The 13,802-nt window shown below is 41.0% G+C and overlaps 1 long non-coding RNA gene across 2 annotated transcripts in view; it reads left to right on the forward strand.

The window, feature by feature from the left end:
- The window catches only part of LOC133464940 (uncharacterized), a 36,674-nt gene extending 24,959 nt beyond the window's left edge, over positions 1-11,715 (forward strand). The window contains exon 4 of one of the 2 annotated variants that reach the window (XR_009784505.1): positions 11,637-11,715. This is a non-coding gene — a long non-coding RNA (uncharacterized LOC133464940). Of the gene's footprint in view, positions 1-8,106; positions 8,387-11,636 lie in introns of those variants that run through there. The other variant, XR_009784506.1, reaches the window with a different exon arrangement.
- The last annotated feature ends 2,087 nt before the right edge of the window (positions 11,716-13,802 follow it).

Consider the following 13,802-nt stretch of genomic DNA (forward strand, 5'->3'; position numbering starts at 1 on the left):
TATTGTTCTGCTACGGTTCGCACCCCTATTCCCCTTGTATGTTCTGTCCCTGACGGCACGGTGGACGACTGGTTAGAGCGTCAGCCTCACAGTTCCGAGGACCGGGGTTCAATCCCCGACCCCGCCTGTGTGGAGTTTGCATGTTCTCCCCGTGCCTGCATGGGTTTTCTGTGGGCACTCCGGTTTCCTCCCACATCCCCAAAACATGCATTAATTGGACACTCTAAATTGCCTGTCGGTGTGAATGTGAGTGCGAATGGTTGTTTGTTTGTATGTGCCCTGCAATTGCCCGATGATAGCTGGGATAGGCTCCAGCAGACCCGCGACCCTTGTGAGGATAAGCGGCTCAGAAAATGGATGGATGGATGGATGTTCTGTCCCCTAAAGCTTTTTTCTGTCAGGCTGCATTTTCAATAAACATCCGAATATTTAAAAACGTAAAAAATAAGCAGAGGGAGTATTTAAAACCTCCCGTTGTATTGGAAGTGTTAGTGGATGAGGCAAACTGTCAAATATGTATATCGTGCAGTCAGAAAACATAACAAATATATATATATATATATATATATACAACAACATGCCATATTTGTAAAACCCCAATTCCAATAAAGTTGGGACATTGTGTTAAACATAACAGAATACAATGATTTGCAAATCATGTTCAACCTATATTTAATTGAATACACTACAAAGACAAGATATTTAATGTTCAAACTGATCAACTTAATATATATTCAAAATGTTTATTGAATGTTGTTAAAAGAAAAGGTGATGTAACACAGTGGTAAACATGACCCTGTCCCAGCTTTTTTGGCACCTGTTGCATTATTATTTGCTTAAAACAATAAAGTTTATGAGTTTGAACATTAAATATTTTGTCTTTATAGTGTATTCAATTAAATATAGGTTGAACATGATTTGCAAATCATTGTATTGTGTTATTATTTATGTTTAACACAACATCCCAACTTCATTGGAATTGGGGTTGTCTTAAAATTTTGAGGCTATGTATTCTGCAGGCAATTTTTAATGCAGCACGTACCTCAATATAAGTAAGTGAATATCCATCGATCATGTGTTTCGCACTCCTACAAATATGCACATTGGACAACAAGACAAAGTGTGTGTGTGTGTGTGTGTGTGCGCGAGCGTGCACGTGGGTACGTGTGTTCTAACTAAATGGAGGGGTCTAATCACCTCACAGGGAGGAACCTCTTCTCCTTCCGCCGCCTTTTAACATTAACGGATATTAACGGCCCCCAATGCTCCTCTGTTTCCTACTGAGAAATGAAATACATCATTAATGGTTTATCACAAACATGGCTAATGCCTGACGCAGACAGACCTCTTACCATTAATAAATGATGGCACATGGGGTGGGGTGCTTTGAAAACTGACAAGGCCAAAAGGGGGAGCTGGATCAGTTTCAAATATTTAACAGGAGGATAAGAAGAAATGCTTGATTTGCTCCCATTTTGTGGGGCTGTGATGTCATTAAATCTGTTTAACCAGTCTGTGCTCGAAGAGGAAAGGTTTAGGGAATCATGACCAGGGCCATGCAAACAAGTATTTGTTTTAGCAAATATTTAAGGAGGTGTTTACACCTGCCGGGTTTGATTCTGTTACAATGAATCCTCAGAATTCATTTTTTTTTATGTATTCTGTACATTATACCGTTCACATACACGTTAAAAGCCTTGTATATTTATTTTCCAATAATTAAAAAAAAGAGATGAAAGGAATGTCATTTTTAGTTCACTACTTTGGATCCCTGAAATTAGGCAGAGATTTCATCTGATATTTCATAGTTGGGGTTCCAGATGAAGTCATCTTCTCAATATTTGCCTCAGTTGTACAGTAAACCCTAAAGGCCTATACCGTATATCCCAAGTGCCACTCTCCATCAGCCCCTATCCTGCATAATGCATTCAAAAATAATCCGGTACCCGAGCAGAAGCAGAGTCTGATCAGATTTCAACACCATAGGCTGTTTCTTATCAGGTGAGCGTATGGGGTAGGGTGGCTCCCCGTGAGTATGGGGCATCTTGTGTGTAGCAAGGACATACTGTATATGGCATCACTGCAAGTGCAAGGCTATAATACCAAAACCTAGTCTCCAAGGCATCAGTCTTAGTTTTGCAATCTGATGTTTTGACTGAAGTGCTTTAATTTGGTGATTTTATTTCAAGTAGGCTCTACTAGTTGTTTTGGCAAATCTTTTTTTTCTGACAGAATAAGTAAGGAAGCAATTTTGTCTTTGTGGGTTTTTATTGCAAGAAAGAAAGAAAGAAAGGAATCTTTGCAGAGAGAGAAAAAGGTACAAGTGGTCACGAGTTATTACCCCTTACTGAAACACAAGCAAAAAATCACCTTCGTTATACAGAAAAAAAGAAACGCGTCTGCTGCTTATATAATTGAAATTAAAATGCGTCATAGGGTTGCATTACTGTGTTTTACACCCGCCACTATTTCAAATTGATGGTGCAGGCATTATACTGCATGTGGACGCCAACGTCTACAATTTCCAATTCAATAAATATATTCAACACACACGATACATATTGTATTAAAATAAAATAAAAATAAGCTGCAGCAAAGATAATAATGCTCAGCCGTGATTAACATTTTCAGAGAGATATTACAGTATAGACTGTATATGTTTTGTTGTTTTTTTCCATGTGGTTGAATTTTTATAGTTATAGTTTGTCTTTGTATTTGATGTGGCATTTCCCAATTGTACAAGGGATTGCTTGGGCAAATGTTCAAAAAAGGTTGTTAAATAGTTGACAAATGTCACACCAGGTCATATTCTGTTTTTGTCCCCATCCACTCCTTCATTTGAACCTTCTATAAAAAGTCACCCCCTCCCTGTCCAGTATCCTCCATGCTTTCTTGTGTGCTCATTAACCCTTCCTTAGAGGCCACGATTCATCTCTCTGCTCCTGTCTCATTCACTGTAAGAACATATTTGCCCTGTCGCCTCGTTTAACTTTTCCAATTAAAAGAGGAGGCGTACTCTATTAACCCCACGCCTCCTCGTGCCATTTTTCCAGGCTAACATTGTTTTGGAGAGGGCCGTAGGGACACCCAGGCAGCTGTATTTCAATCCCAAACTGGCACTGCTCCTTGCGTGGTGACAGCGAATGGCAGGCGTGATGGTGAATTATGGGACATGGATGGAGAGGGCAAATCATAAGTTTGTATCGTGTCTGGCTGCCCATATATGATGATGAACACTGCAGCCTTGTAACACAGTCACGTCCATTTTACTCGCCTCCTCCACGACAATTTACTGTAAATTCTTTCTCCCCTGCATTATATTGCAAGTGCTAAAAGTACAACACATACAAAATACCATAACTGCACTTCTTCTATTGCATGTTGAAGCAAACAAAATCATTTGTTACTTGTTGCTGCATTCTAAAAGCCTGGGAAGTTTGAAATTTCAGATCTCTGACTAAGATATCTGTGATAGAACTTGTCTGCCACTCGAAATCAGTTCTTTCAAAGTACAGTGGTACCTTGACTTCCAAGTTTAATTCCCACTCAACATTCCCCATTGAAATGAACTGTAAAGCCATTAATCTTTCAGCCCCTATAAAAGCACCTACATTTTGAATGTTGTTTTTTAATAAAGAAAACAAGCATTACACGGCACAGTTGGGCGACTGGTTAACACATCTGCCTCACACTTTTGACGTCCAGAGTTCACATCTGGCCTCCTTGTGTGGAGTTTACATGTTCTCCCCGTGCCTGCGTGGGTTTTCCTTGGGTACTCCGGTTTCCTTCCATATGCCAAAGACGTGCGTAGTAGGTTAATTGAAGACTCTAAATCGCCCGTAGGTGTGAATGTGAGTGCAAAGGGTTGTTTGTCTATGCGTGCCCTACGATTGTCTGTCGACCAGTTCAGGGTGTACCCTGCCGCTTGCCTGAAGTCAGCTGAGATAGGCGCCAGCACACCCGTGACCCTAGTGAGGATGAAGAGTTCAGAAACTGGATGGATGGATGAAAAAGAGCATTGTATAAGAATGTCATAAAAGGGAACGCAAATAAATAACCTGATTTTATAAAATAAAATTACTATACACTGACAAGCTCGTGAGGATAAGCAGTACAGAAAATGGATGGCTGGATGGACTGTTTGCTTGTCACAGAGGTCACTCAAAGCAGGCTCTTGTTCTTCGCCTTTGATCCTGGACACCCACTGTTTGACTGTGCTGTAGTCTATTCATACATGCAAAACAGTCGCCTTTCTTGTATATATTGTACTTAATATTTTCATGGAGGATGCATTTGGGATTAGCCTTTGAAGTTGGTAATAGTGAAAAATGAAGTGAAACAGACAATGATTTTAGTCAATTATTTTCCAGAATGAGAGTGCTTAAAGAGGAAGATGCTATTCATGTGGCACAGCTTGAAGCAGGCATCAGGTGCAGGTGGGGATGGGCCTGGCTCAAGTTGGAGCCCAGAACAAAAAAGCAAAGAAATGAGGAAACTTTATTTTTAATTTTAAATTTTTACATCAACATGTACTTGAGTGGTTTAAATAAATGTTTTTCTGCGTGAAGACAATGTGTTTATTTTTGCCTTATTGTACTCTTCAGTCTTTCAGATTGCTTAATTTATGTTAAAATCAAAAACATTCTCTGCGGGGGCCCCCAAACCCACGCTACAATGTTTTTGGGGTTTTTTTGGTCACCTTTTTCATGTTTTTGGTGTTTGCATATCTGTCTATTGCAGCTTCCCCATACACATTTTGCACCTATCTAAAAATGTTTAATGGTGGTTCCCCTACCAAAGCAAGAAATTAAATCACAGATCTCTGCTTCTGACCATTAAGGTTTAAAGTTAAACAAATATTTGGTTTGTTATTCTTGTGTGCTGCTACTCTCCCTTTGATGCTGTATAATTAGAACCTTTTGAAATGATATGTAACATATCCCATCCTATAAGACACAAGGTCTCGGTTTCAAGGTTTAGTTTCTGACCTTGTTTGTCTTCATCATGTCCGTCCGTATGTTTAGAAGAATGTCTTGCTGTCTGCCTTCCTTAACACATTGTAAGGTCAGGCTGCAATCTTAGATTAGCTCGACCAAGCTGCAGTCATTAAAAAAGTCATCACATAATTGCTCTGTGGACAAATGACATCATCGAGACATCGTCATCATGAGTCCATTGCAATCTAATATTTAAGGTCATGTACAATATGGGCAGCATGTATCCACATCTAGTTTGGGATTCTGGAGTTTAAATTACACCATGATAAAAAGTCCAATTGATGGTATAAATGACTTATTTTCAAAGACAGCTTTGCAAAAGAATTTTGCAGACGTTAGATTTTATTGTGCTGAAGCAATAGCTTCAACTAGTCTCTCAATTGAGAATGCAATCAGGTACAGTCTTTCCAAGTGCAAAAAAAACAAAGAAATACAGGAGTATTGCTTTACTATGGCAATACAATTTGCACACAAAGAAAACAATTTGGACAGTATGTAGATTAACTACTCTCTGGTCCCCTTGCTACGTTCTACAACCCCAATTCCAATGAAGTTGGGACGTTGTGTTAAATATAAATAAAAACAGAATACAATAATTTGTAAATCATGTTCAACATATATTTAATTGAATACATTACAAAGACAAGATATTGAATGTTCAAAATGATATACTTTATTGTTTTTAGCAAATAATCATTAACTGAGAATTTTATGGCTGCAACATGTTCCAAAAAAGCTGGGACAGGTGGCAAAAAAGACTGAGAAAGTTGAGGAATGCTCATCAAACAACTGTTTGGAACATCCCACAGGTGAACAGGCTAATTGGGAACAGGTGGGTGCCATGATTGGGTAGAAAAGGAGCTTCCCTGAATTGCTCAGTCATTCACAAGCAAAGATGGGGCAAGGTTCACCTCTTTGTGAACAAGCGTGTGAGGAAAATAGTTGAACAGTTAAAGGACAATGTTCCTCAACGTACAATTGCAAGGAATTTAGGGATTTCATCATCTACGGTCCATAATATCATTAAAAGGTCCAGAAAATCTGGAGAAATCACTGCATGTAAGCGGCAAGGCTGAAAACCAACATTGAATGCCCTTGACCTTCGATCCCTCAGGCGGCACTGCATCAAAAACTGACATCAATGTGTCAAGGATATCACAGCATGGGCTCAGGAACACTTCAGAAAACCAATGTCAGTAAATACAATTCAGCGCTACATCCGTAAGTGCAACTTGAAACTCTACTATGTAAAACAAAAGCCATTTATCAACAACACCCAGAAACGGCGCCGGCTTCTCTGGGCTCGAGCTCATCTAAGATGGACTGATGCAAAGTGGAAAAGTGTTCTGTGGCCCGACAAGTCCACATTTCAAATTGTTTTTGGAAATTGTGGACGTCGTGTCCTCCGGGCCAAAGAGGAAAAGAACCATCCGGACTGTTATGGATGCAAAGTTCAAAAGTCAGCATCTGTGATGATATGGGGCTGTGTTAGTGCCAATGGCATGGGTAACTTACACATCTGTGATGTGTAAGTTATTAATGCTGAAAGGTACATACAGGATTTGGAGAAACATATGCTGCCATCCAAGCAACATCTTTTTCATGGACCCCCCTGCTTATTTCAGCAAGACAATGCCAAACCACATTCTGCACGTGTTACAACAGTGTGGCTTCGTAGTAAAAGAGTGCGGGTACGAGACTGACCTGCCTGCAGTCCAGACCTGTCTCCCATTGAAAATGTGTGCCGCATTATGAAACGTAAAATACGACAACGGAGACCCCGGACTGTTGAACAGCTGAAGCTGTACATTAAGCAAGAATGGAAAAGAATTCCACCTACAAAGCTTCAACAATTAGTGTCATTTCCCAAACGTTTATTGAATGTTGTTAAAAGAAAAGGTGATGTAGCACAGTGGTAAACATGACCCTGTCCCAGCTTTTTTGGAACGTGTTGCAGCCATAAAATTCTAAGGTAATGATTATTTGCCTAAAACAATAAAGTTTATCAGTTTGAACATTAAATATCTTGTCGTTGTCGTGTATTCAATTAAATATAGGTTGAACATGATTTGCAAATCATTGTATTCTGTTTTTATTTATGTTTAACACAACGTCCCAACTTCATTGGAATTGGTGTTGTATTGAAATTTTGAGGCTATGTATTCTGCAGGGAATTGGGGTTGTACACAATCCACACAATGTACTTTCTGAGAATAGTACTGAATGAATCTGTATTCAGCTTTACTTAATGTTTACATGTAGAGTGGCAATCTTAAAAATAGAGCGTGGAAATTATGGGATTTGTAAAAAAAAAATAAAAAAAATCCAAGTCTTTGGCTGGTGTTCCAGTTCTGACTTGTCGAACATTTCATCACATCCAACGCAGGCGGCATGGTGGCGGCCTGGTTAGAGCGTCTACCTCACAGTTCTGAGGTCTTGGGTTCAATCCCCGACCCCGCCTGTGTGGAGTGGGTTTTCTCTGGGCACTCTGCTTTCCTCACACATCCCAAAAACATGCATGGTAAGTTAATTGAAGACTCTAAATTGCCCATAGGTGTGAATGTGAATGTGAGTGCGAATGGTTGTTTGTTTATGTGTGCCCTACGATTGGCTGGCAACCAGTTCAAGGTGTATACCGCCTCCTGGCCGATGATAGCTGGGATTGGCTCCAGCACTCCCGCGACCCTCGTGAGGATAAGCGGCTCAGAAAATGGATGGATGGATGGATGGACAACACAAGGATGCCTCCAAAGAAAATTTGGGATTTTATTTCCTCATATATTTTTATCCATTTCACTCCCTAAACTCGATATGGCTTTGACTATATCACAGCATATTGTTTATTGTAATCTGAAAATAGGCATGTATTAACATACTAAGGTTATGGACCTGAGGGTAGAATTTCTTTCATGAGTGCAAAATTATGTATTACATTTACAAAACACTTTAACAGGTTCTGTAGTCTTGATTAGCATTCATTGGAAAACAGCGTTTGATATTCCAGAAGACTTTGGACACCAGACAGTCACATATAGGCAAAGTTGTATTAACATGAAGCTGACATAAACAGACAAACACTGGCTGATGTAAACCTGTGTTTTCCTTTCAGGTGAATTCTGCTGCTAAAAATGCTGGCGGATGTTTGAGCTGTCAGTCATGTGGATGCACCCTCGGGAAGTCAGCCCTCATGCTCTATTTGATTCCATTGCCCCGTTCCCATGCCCTCTCTCACTGAAAGGGAATTAGTGAATAAACACACACACACAGCAGTTTGTTTGTTGGAAGGTTGCAACTGTTATAGAAGTGTACAAAAATAGGCAAACAAAATTGTACAAATAAATCTCCGGTAATAAATCAGAGATTTAGTTCAATCACTTCCCTTTATAGGATGCTGCAATACTACCTGAAATTGACAAGCACAGCAGCATGATGGTGGCCTCTTACAGCACCGAATTACCCTAGAAAATATCGCACATCTCGCAAAGCTCGCCCCAGGGTTTGAACTCTTATTTGTTAGTCTGTGTGTGACTGCGTGTTTCCCAGTCCAAGGGTGAGCGCTGTCCATCTATTAGATTTTAAGGAAGGTTAAAATGAGGGCACGGCTGGAGACGACAATAGAATACAAAACAAAAGAAGCCGCAGTGATAGCATTTCTGTGTGTGAAGGCGTGTGGAGATGGACTGAAAACAATAGATCAATAGGTTTACTGTGGCCTCTAGCCGGTAGCTCCAACACTTGCTGCTAGTGCATGTGTGCGAGAGAGAGAGAGAGAGAAAGTGTGTGCGAGAGAGAGTTTCCCTCTCCTCCAGTCTCATCAATACATCCGTTCAGTTAGCCCAAGGCTCCGGGACCCCCCACAGTGTTCACATTTATTTTTAGAGGGTTGACAACTTTCACTGCAGAGCAGATGAGTGCTACATGTGTTATTACAGTAGCAGTAACACATACAGTGAAATGTAAAATAAATAAATAAATTAGACTAGATTAGATATACATACATACATACATAAATAAATAAATAAATAAGGCAGCACGTCGGCCGACTGGTTAGCACATCCGCCACACAGTTCTGAGGACCCGGGTTCAAATCCGGCCTCGGCTGTGTGGAGTCTGCATGTTCTCCCCGTGCCTGCGAGGGTTTTCTCTGGGTACTCCGGTTTCCTCCCACATCCCAAAAACATGCACGCTAGGTTGATTGAAGACTCTAAATTGCCCGTAGGTGTGAATGTGAGTACAAAGGGTTGTTTGTTTATATGTGCCCTGCGATTGGCTGGCAACCAGTTCAGTGTCTACCCCGCCTCTTGCACAAACATAGCTGGGATAGGCTGCAGCACGCCCGCGACCCTAGTGGGGATAAGTGTTATGGAAATTGGATGGATGGATGAATGAATAAATAAATAAATAAAATTTATGGATATAGTCTCATAGCCTTTAATTCTCACGCTCTTTCCTTTTCCATCTCTGTCTCATACATACACATCACACACAGTTTCACCCTGAGTGGCTCAGGATATTACCTATCAACTGGAGCTTGATTAATTAGCCTTTAATTGGTTATCATGTCACTGAACAGTCGTGTGACAGCACCCTTGAGGGTGCTGTCACACAAGGGTGAGGCAGAGGACACCAGAGCGAGAGAAAGCAAATAAGTGTCCTTGAGGAGTAAAAAAAAAATATAGATTAATATAATAATCATATTATTAAGTGTTAAAAGGAAGCAGTTTCAGGCTCAAAAGTTTCAGACTTTTTTTATTTTTACAGCAGGGGTGGTGTCCAAGTTGATGGGCATAATGAGCCTCACCACAATAAAAAGGACAAGGATAAGAGTTTGTAAACGTAATGTACGTTTGTACTTATGGGTGGCAAAGGCCTACCTTTCTCCGGTGGCACAAACCCATATACTGTATGTCATTTGACCATGGCAGAGCAATTGAGAATACAGATTAAATGGCTTGAATGAGGATTTCAGCCTTCTTCTCTCTAACTGTGTTCGAGCATGTGTAGTGTCAGTCGAAAAGTCGATGTTACGTGAGGGAAATTGCTTGGAAGCCAGGCACAATACGGGCCGCAATTTACATTTCAACAAGTGTGGTATGTTGGTATGATTGAAAAATTCAGACACACTTAACATGATCAGCGGCACAGTGGACGACTGGTTAGAGTGTCTGCCTCACAGTTCTAAGGACTGGGGTCCAATCCCCAGCCCCGCCTGTGTGGAGTTTGTATGTTCTCCCCGTGCTTGTGTGGGTTTCCTCCCACATCCCAAAAACATGCGTGGTAGGTTAATTGCCAACTCTAAATTGCCCGTAGGTGTGAATGTGAGTGCGAATGGTTGTTTGTATGTATGTGCCCTGCGATTGGCTGGCAACCAGTTCAGGGTGTACCCCGCCTCCAGGCTCCAGCACGCCCGCCACCCCAGTGAGGAGAAGCAGCTCAGAAAATTGATGGATGGATGGATTAACATGATCATTGAGGGACTGGCAAATTATTTGACTTTTTGGGGAAAATAAAACGGTAGCCACATGACGCAACCACGGCACCCAGCATGAGTTGGCCCTCCCCCACTATGTAAGTTCAAGCATCCTTGCAGTGGCTATTCGGCACAATTACAACTTCCTTTTTGATAATAACTTGGCCCATTTTTACCACTACAGCATGCAGTTAGCCATCAAACTATGCCTACAACTCAACCTGATAGATGTTTTGTCACTTTGCCAAATTTCATTGTCATTGTAATATATCAATTATCACACACGCACACACACACACACACACACACACACACACATATATATATATATATATATATATATATATATATGATCAAAGTCAAGACAAAGTACTTCAAGTACCTGAAAGTTGCTTTTCATACAACATAGCTCTAATTTTCAGCAAGACCAGGCTACTTGAATACATGAAGCTAGGGACCAATGTAAACCACACAAACCGATTGCTGCACAGTTGCTGCAGGCTAAGTTTTTTTGGAGTAATGTTTATGTTTTGTCTTTAATCAGTGTTTTTATGCTTGTAATCAAAAAGACCCCAGAGGGGAATGAAAAGCATATTCAATCAAATTGAATTTTTCTTCTCTGCAATTTCTGACCTACCAGGCACAGACAGACACTTAATAAAAAGCCTATTTGTCAGGCTGTCAGCACTCGTCCCTCAAATCAATGAAGACTTAAAGAGTCTTCTCTTCTCCACAAGTGCGCAAAACAACGTGAACGGTTGAATCTCACAACATTCACACAGCAAGAAAGCAAAAAGATGGAAACATAATGTAGACCGGTCGGCCATGAGGGCCAATATGAAACCTTTTTACTCTCTCTGGGAAAGACCCTGAAACATTTTAATCGTTTTTATATATATTCCATATGCTTTTATATGTTTTAGGATTTTATATGTCATTCGCTGGCCCAATTATACCACCATATGTCCCCGGAACTGAACTACGCATCGATATCATCCCATAGCAAAGAACACTTTTCCACTATGCTGTGGAAATAACCATGTACCTCAATGAGAGTCTCTTTTTGAATGTTACCTGGCCATTCTTGGGGCCCTTTCTCTTAATTATATTCACTCCACTGCAAGGCAAATTCCTCCTTAAGTTCCATATCTATTTTCACCCTTTTGCAGATGACATCCAGCTCGACCTCTCCACCAAACCCATCTCAACTCTCCCTCCTTCCTCCATTATGGACACCATCAACACCTCTCATCTCAGAATCATCAGAATGAGAATCATCTTTACTGGCCAAGTATGTTAAATGGTTGCAATGAATAAACCACGTTAGTTTTTTTAGAAAGCCTGCTTGTTGAATGAAGTCTGTCTCACTGGCAGTAAATGATGTCACGTTTGACATCATTTAATACAGTATTACCAACACATTTATTTGCCCACTATCAAAACATCCATCCATCCATTTTCTGAGCGGCTCCTCCTCACTAGGGTCGCAGGCGTGCTGGAGCCTATCCAAGCTATCATCGGGCAAGAGGCAGGGTACACCCTGAACTGGTTGCCAGCCAATCGCTGGGCACATACAAACAAACAACCATTTGCACTCACATTCACACCTACGGGCAATTTAGAGTTTTCAATTAACGTGCATGTTTTTGGGATGTGGGAGGAAACCGGAGTGCCCGGAGAAAACCCACGCAGGCACGGGGAGAACATGCAAACTCCACACAGGCGGGGCCGGGGATTGAACCCCACTCCTCAGAACTGTGAGGCTGACGCTCTAACCAGTCGTCCACTGTGCCGCCTATCAAAATATAAAAAAAAAAAAAATAAAAAAAAATAACACAAACTGAAAATTGCCATAATTTGCTAATTTTTGACTAGTTTTAGTCAACACACACACACACACACACACACACACCACTCCCGTTCGGCAGTGGGAAAACAAATGTGTTTGAAACAAGTTTACCTCCATCCATCCATCCATTTTCTGAGCCGCTTCTCCTCACTCGGGTCGCGGGCGTGCTGGAGCCTATCCCAGCTATCATTGGGCAGGAGGCGGGGTAAACCCTGAACTGGTTGCCAGCCAATCGCAGGGCACATACAAACAAACAACCATTCGCACTCACAGTCATGCCTACGGGCAATTTAGAGTCTCCAATGAATGCATGTTTTGGGGATGTGGGAGGAAACCCACGCAGGCACGGGGAGAACATGCAAACTCCACACAGGCGGGGACGGGGATTGAACCCCGCACCTCAGAACTGTGAGGCTGACGCTCTAACCAGTCGGCCACCGTGCCGCCATAAGTTTACCTTTTATTTTTAACTATTTATGTTCTACTGCATACAGCTTTATTTTAATTCGTACTAATTTATTTATTTGTGTTTGATTTGTCCATTGTTGCACCCAGAGAAAGCATGCCAATCACCTGGAGAGATACAAACATTTGGCTGTGTATTTTATTGTTGGTTTAAAAAAATATCAATTTTACATTTTCCTTTTCTACTTAAGCATATTAATAAGTGTCAACTTTTGTACTTTTACTTTGGTAAAGGAGTGACTTCACTACTTTTACTTTTGCCAGAGTTGTTTTTGCACAAGTATCGGTACTTAAATACTGAATACCAATACTTTTGACATTTGGAGATGGAGTTAATGTTGGCCTCCCGCTTCAGGCCCTGGGAGAATTTTATTTTCCAGGAATATGAAGGTCTCGATGATTGCAGCTGTGGCAAAGGATGTTTCCTGATATTCACAGTCATCTCTACAGGCTGTCAAATCAAAATTACATTATCAAACTAAAATAAATGACTATGAGCATCAGACAACAACATTCAGATGAGATGAGGAAAATACTAAACTACAAAACCTGTCTAAATACAATAAGTTAAAGTGAGGATGTCTCCTAAATGTATGCTACTAATTTAATATATAGATTACTGGCTTGAGTTTACAGGGTTATGAAGCCAAACCCCTGAGCCAATGCCACCAAGAACAAATGGCGAGTAATCCAAGGAAGACTTTTTCCTCATAATTAATAAATGAAAGATGTTGTTAGTGCATCTGATCAATAGAGTTGTTAGCGAGAAGGAGCGATTGATTGGGTGATGGGATGAAGAACGGCGGGCGGGAGGCAAAGGAGGTCAGTAGTGAGGAGGGAGGGGGGCTCATGCTGTTTGCTCTGTTTCAAATTTTCACCCTCACTGAGAACAAAGGAGTCTCCTGAGCCTCATCACCAGTGATAGACAATTAGCACCACCCTGACCTTAAAAAAGCAGGAAGGATGGTGGAAAATTATGGAAAGGAGAAAAAAAGACGGGCATATGCGTTATCAAAGAAAG

This window comes from Phyllopteryx taeniolatus, chromosome 15, assembly GCF_024500385.1.
Source record: "Phyllopteryx taeniolatus isolate TA_2022b chromosome 15, UOR_Ptae_1.2, whole genome shotgun sequence".
Taxonomy (NCBI): Eukaryota; Metazoa; Chordata; class Actinopteri; order Syngnathiformes; family Syngnathidae; genus Phyllopteryx; species Phyllopteryx taeniolatus.